We start from the raw sequence: 7043 nt of genomic DNA, 5'->3' as shown, positions 1-7043 counted from the left end.
TGATCCTCGGATCAGAATGTAGAACGTACAAAACAGCTGATTGTGAGATCACAATACACTCTGAAACGCCCTTTTCCCCGCCCCCTTCACGCTTCGACCTATCAGAATATTACACAAGATGCAAACCGGGCCTCCTTATGGCAACCGAGTGGGGGTTGGGAGAAATGAGCTGTCACCCTGCGCCCAGATTGAAGCTCGGACTTTTCCCACAAACGGATCACCAGGGTCTTAAACCCTGATGTTCATGGTATAAACTGGCAGAGGGCAAACGGGTGTGGGGGGGATGTTAAACCAGAGACTATAAGGGTTTGTTGTTAATAAAAAAAGATATTGGGTTAGTTGTTAAGTTAGTTTACAAAAAGGATCGTTACATGATTGCATTCTTAATTAATATCGTGAACTGAATTGATCCAACAGTTCAACACATAACCACCAAAGCTCCGGCTTTATTAGGCCTACATGAAGGCAACTCAACTACTAAATTGTACATTTCCATTTAAGCCTACTTCAATTGGTTCCATCCGTTGATCACATGATTTATTGTTATGCATAGTTAAATTAACGCTTCAACGCGGAAGTTGATTGCATACTTGGGAAACTTTAAATAGTTTGAGCAAACATGGGGCTTTATTTGATTGCTAGTGATGACGGATAGTTCCATCTATGTAAATACCGTTGACTGTCCCCGTGGTTTATAACCACGACAGCTTCCGTGTCAAACATAATAGCGCCTCAGTAGTGCAATTTTCGAAGCGTAGGTTTGAATTTAATTTGTAAATAATAAATTTACCCTCCCCTTCGCCGTCTTCCATTTTCTGCTCCGCATCTGCTGGGCCCGCCGAGTGTCCGTCAAAGCAAGCCAGCCAATGAGAAAAGCTTTATCTTCTGAATGCAGCACTCGAGGAGCCAATCAGGGTAGGAGATAGAAAACCATCTGCAGGGTGTCCAACAAATAATCCGTCGCTACTAGTATCCCATTATTTAAAGACACAGCTAACTGGTGAATCATGAGAATCGGAGGTCCGTTGTGGGGCATAAAGAATGTGTGTATGATTGGTTTGTGTGTGTTTGTTGGGACGGGAACGGAAGGGTGGGGGGGGTATTATGTGCATTATTATTAACGATGAAAGAGTGGTCAATGTCATGAGAAACAATAGCCACGCATTTATTTCCAAAGATAACTATATCATTGGAAACACACATACATAGACTTCTTACTCAGCATATTTTCACTGCTTGTTTTTTCACACTTGTGACCTCACCAGAGGAAAAGAGATAAGGGTGAGAGAGTGGGAGTCAGAGAGAGAAAGAGAGCCAGCGAGAGAGAGTCATATATATATATATATATATATATATATATATATATATAGAGAGAGAGAGAGAGAGAGAGAGAGAGAGTCAGAGAGAGAGAGAGAGCCAGCGAGAGAGTCATATATATATATATATATATATATAGAGAGAGAGAGAGAGAGAGAGAGAGAGAGAGACTTGAGTTCAGCAACTAAATGCACAGTTGCAACATGAGCTCACTCAGGGCAAGATGATAAGGTTTTTGTGCTATACAGTTACCAGGTGCTAAGCAACTTACCCACAAGCGCATGCCCATACCGTCCTCTCTGTGTTATGATCATATTCCTGCCCTAGTACCTCAGTGCAGACTCTATGACACTGACTCTCTCTCTGTTTATGACTCTCTCTGTTTATCTGACTCTCTCATCCTGTGTGTGTGTGTGTTTGTGTGAGTGTGTGTATGTGTGTGTGTCTGTGTGTCTGTGTCTATTTCTGTGTCTGTGTATGTGTATGTATGTATGTGTGTGTGTGTGTGTGTGTGTGTGTGTGTGTGTCTGTATGTGTGTATGTGTATGTGTATGTGTGTGTGTGTGTCTGTATGTGTGTGTCTTTGTCTGTGTGTCTGTGTCTGTTTCTCTGTCTTTGTCTGTTCCGGACCACACAGCCCAACAGCTGATCCAGGGTGGAATGCTGCTCCCTGCTCTTGATGACCCGCGTGTGAGTAGCATGCAGCGTGTCTCACCAGCCACACCCCTCGGTACAGCTGTTGTTTGTCAACACAGGAAAAGCCGGAGCTGGAAATGTGAAGGCCTGTTTGTTGACAACCTCTCCTCTTGAGCACACTTGGAAGATAAGGCCAATGATAGCTAAAGGAAAGGGCCCAGTGCTTTTGTGAATTCAACTGGGATGTTCCCCATTGCATTAGGCCTGTCTAGTATCATTGGGCCATCACAAGTCTTGAGTTATTTTGATTTGGCTTATAATAGCATTCCATGTTTTAAGGCGTGTGCGCAAAGTAAAAAACCTGTCTTGGTGAAATCCCTTCTCCACCCCAAACATTCTTACCAATTTAGTCATAATAAGTTTCCATGTAGCCATTTTGTTTGCAAACTATCCATGTCACAGTGACGAACTCGTGTGCACACGACTCCTGCCACGATTTTATTTTGGTGCCCCTTTCTTGGCTCTCTGCTGGGCCCTCTCTGTCCCCTCTTGAACCCCCTGCAGCAAGATGATAAGAGCCCCGTGGCAGCTGATAGACAAGGGGCCACTGGCTGGCCTCTCTCTGCCAGAGCAACTCTCCCTTTCCATCAGCTCACAGCTGATACCGCAACAAAGGTCACGTTTTGGCCCATGCCATACAGCAACAGGCGTCATGTGCGTCATTTGCTGTTTAAAACTGTGCGGCAACCTTTTCGTGGTTGTGAATCCTTAACTATTGATTTTATGTTATGATTGTCTCCAAACTCACTTGGGGTAAAAGGGTCTGCTCCATGTCTAAATGTGATGCAGATGATATAATGTATTTACTTCATGACATTATGTTATGATAACGAATCATGCGTGATCCCTGTCCAGACCTTACTGGGGCTTCTTGACATTGGGTGTTTTGGTCCAGTCCAACAAACATGTTCCGATTATGTTCGCTAAAGAGCTTATAAGAGTAATCTCTGATGTTTTTTGTCAGTGAAAAGTGATTTGTCAGAGGAAATGTCAAACTCAAATGCACATTGAAAGCCTATAAGGCCTTATCCTCATAGGGTGTGATCTACGACGGAAACAAGCTGATAACCCTTACCACTTAGAAGATTGCGAACAAAGGATAAGAGGATAAGATATTTACTGGAGCAAGCTCTGGGTTGGTCTGTATGTAGACTTAATCAACACAGCTGCAGAGATCTTGAGTGTCCTCTTTGCATCTGGGATATAGGTGACCTGCTGAAAAGTAACTGCAGGTGGAGCGAGACTTATAAAGAGAAAGAGAGAGAGAGAGGGGGGGGGGGGGGGGGGGGCAGAGAGCATTGCATTGTATTGTATAATTAGCTGAATTTCTTTATCAAGGTGTTAGGGACAACAGAGTCTTGTTTGTCCTCAACAAACCCTGGTCCGCTCTTCAGACCTGTTTTGCCCTTAAGCGCTTGGCCGTCCCTCACACTGGGTCCTTACAAGGCTACAGCAAACAGGGCCTGGGAGCAGTGTCCTTGGCACTGGTGCACTGGAAAACAGTACAGGACGGACTATGCTATTACTGGTTGGGGAGAGAGGGGAGAGGGGAGAAGGAAGAGTGGAGAGGGTAGAGAAAGAGAGGGGAAAGAGGAGAGGACAGTCCTGCTTTCACACTTGAAAGTGGCCTATTTTAAACCATCCCTACGGATTAAGATTATCATGGATGATGAGAGTTTGTGTTTGCAGCAAAGATGGAGTCATCTTTGCTTCTTCCCTGCCATATGCTTAAACTGATGAACTCATATAGATAGCATTTATAGCAGGTCTAATCTCCCTTGTACAGTCAGGATTCTGGATGGAGAATTAACCACCATTCTCAGTTGTGTTTCTCAACTCACCCCAAAATAAACTTGTCCTATGACTAAAATGACACTGTTTAATCTATATTAAACCCTTAAATGTTGACCATATCTTGTGTGGAAAGTGAGATTCAAATGTATGTTTGAATTGATTATGACGAATTAAAAAATATCTAGGACTCAATTAGTCCTATTTCCCCGCACGATGACGCGTTGGTTATCGTGATACGTTGGTGTGCACAATGCTCAATTCTATTTTTTTTAACGGAACAGGCTCGTACTCGTCAAATAGAATGTCAGATTACATAAATTCGTCTCAAACAAGACAAAAATAGCAATTTTAGTTATATAAACGCCATTCCGTTTAATGTGTACATATACGTAAACTGCAACGGTCAGTTCCACTGGGGATGTAGCTCAGTGGTAGAGCGCATGCTTTGCATGTATGAGGCCCCGGGTTCAATCCCCGGCATCTCCAAGGAGTACTTTTTATCCATAATTTTTGTTTTAAGCTTGTGACATAAATTGATGTATTCGGTAAAACCGATTGTACAAAGCTATTTGTTTGTGTGAATTTGCATCTCCTTTATGGGGAATAGGCTATTTAAGATAAGAAAATATGTTGTTTTTCAGATTCTTCTGGAAATAAACCACCCAAACTGTATAAATGAATACAGTAGGCCTACCAGCCAACTACTTAGCTTTAATAATGTAATTTAGCACATTGACCATAAAAATAATGAAGGGGTGGAGTTTGTTAAAGAAAAAAAATCAATGGCCCAGGCATGTCTATTAAGAGAGGATTGCGAAGAGCACCGCAAATGTACAGTAAGTTAACAGGGAAAAATCTCTGGTGATCATGCATCAACGTCAGCTTGTTTAAGCTTAGATTCAGACAAGCCAGAGTGCTGGTGGGACACACTATCTAACCATGAAACAAGACCACTTTGAGGTCAAGCCCCTGCATGTGATGTTCCCTGTTTCCGTTACACGTAAGCCTGCTCAGGGAAGCACATTATGACCTAAAAATATATTTTTACACAAACGCAATACCACCTTTAACTGTTCCAGTTCCATGCCTCACGATCCAAACATTTCTGGACGGAGGGAAATGTCGTTTGTACGTGCCTCTTTCTCCTAAAACCAAATAAGACGCACTTTTCCACACTTACCACTGTAATGAAACCTTTATTTATTTTAATAATACAGAGGAAAACCTACATAGATTAACAAAAACATCAAACCGGAGTTATATTTGTATGGTTCATTACAGCTTCATTGACCAAGAGACAAACACTGTTTTAAAACACCTGAGTGCCTTCTTCTGTTGCAATACGTACACCTAATCTTCGTTTAAAGTAAATAGGAAATTGGTTTATTCATCGTTAATCGGGAATACACTTGGTGTGGCATATTGCATCATTGGTTATTATCATTTAATTTCATTTTATTTGCATAGCACATCTGTTTCTGTCACTATGCACACAGTTGGGTCAGTTCAGGGTTAGATCAAAGGAATTGTATATCGTTATGCCACCACCATGTACATGTTAGAAGTGCTCATCAAAAGTATTGAAAACGAAATCAGCCTCTCTAAAGATTCCCTTTCTGAACTGAACTAACCCAGTCTGGTTCTCTCCAGAAAAAGGACCTCTCTCATCTTCTCTACATACCTTACAACCAACCAAGGTATATATTGTCTTCTTCTTTACAGTGAGGTCATGTCTCTTATAAGTAATCCGTTTAGAGCTGATCTTTAATTAGCTTGCTCAATAAGCTATTGCCCTTTGAAAGATGACGGTAGATCCATTTTTTTTAAAAAGGGCTACGGACACATGGTCCAAAGTTTTAGGAAATGTTATGACTATATTTTAGGCCCGCCGTCTCAAACAACATTTAAAGGAAAATCATTATAAATGCAACCATTGGCCATTATATAATGTGGTAATTGCCTGAGGTGGCAAAATTGGAATTTAATGTCTGGATAGAATGTATTTTAAAAGTGGTCTACACAACGGTGTAAGAACATAAAGTCAGTCTTCAGCTGATCCCACTCACATTGTGGTATTAGGTTGCCCCCTGGTGGTTTATCACAGAAATGCTCCAGCAGATTTCCAAACCATTTGGCTTTCATATTTTTTTTTACATTTCAAATGTTGTTCTATGAGGCATCTGATGAAGAAATTAAATTATATTTACGTTATAAGTACGTTATTAGGAACATTTTGTAATTTTGCAACGTTGGCCCTAGCTGGGAGCAGAATTTCTGTATTTGTACTCACATGGTCTGAACAAATATACAGAACAACTAGGGGATCAGTGGCCCTAGCTGGGAGCAGAATTTCTGTATTTGTACTCACATGGTCTGAACAAATATACAGAACAACTAGGGGATCAGTTGCGGGGTTGACTGCTTATTTAGACTCATAGCACGATACATCAAGAATAAAAATCACACAACAGTCATATTTTTTATGATGTCATTTTTTAATTAAAAAAAAAATATATATGTATATTAAATAAAAATACAAAACTGAATATCGTCTCATTCCCAGAGTTCAGCCATGTTTAATTTGCTATGGTAGTACCAGAAACAGATTTTTTCTCTGAAAATCAAAGGCAAACATAACACTTGCTACATATGGTGGTTTTGAATCCATTAGTGCAACATCCTCTGTTGATTTTCACTTGCATATGTGCGAATAGGTCAGTGCGTGGTGGGGGATGTACAGATGGCCTCTTGGTTGGGACCCCGTTTGGTGAACCCCCATCACCTGAGGATGGTCTCTTCAGTGCATTCAGAGGGCTCCTTGATGTTACATTCTGTATTGCTGGGCTCCCATTGCCTGAAGATGGTTGCCCTCTCTTTGGTGTGCTGAGAGTTGTGTTCACCTGAAATGGATTGGAACAGAATCAATTGAGATACATGTCAACAAGTAAAAAAAGTTAAAAATATCATAAACAGTGAAATAGCAGAGATGCATTCTTACCAAGATGAGAGAGGATGCTAGTTGGGCCTGAAACAGTTTCTTCTTCATTATGTCTTTCACAGGCAACTTGTGACCATTGCAGTCCCGCTTGTACAGGAGCCAGGCTTTGGTCACAGCGAGGATAATCGTGTGCCAGAAGATGTAGACGTCCCAGCGATGGGATTTCATGGGGAACTTGTATTTGGGTGCAAATGAGTCCAACAAATCCACACCTCCCATGTATTTGTTGTAAGCGGCT

This window comes from Pollachius pollachius, assembly GCF_949987615.1.
Source record: "Pollachius pollachius genome assembly, chromosome: 8".
Taxonomy (NCBI): Eukaryota; Metazoa; Chordata; class Actinopteri; order Gadiformes; family Gadidae; genus Pollachius; species Pollachius pollachius.
Note: the sequence above shows the minus strand (reverse complement) of the source record.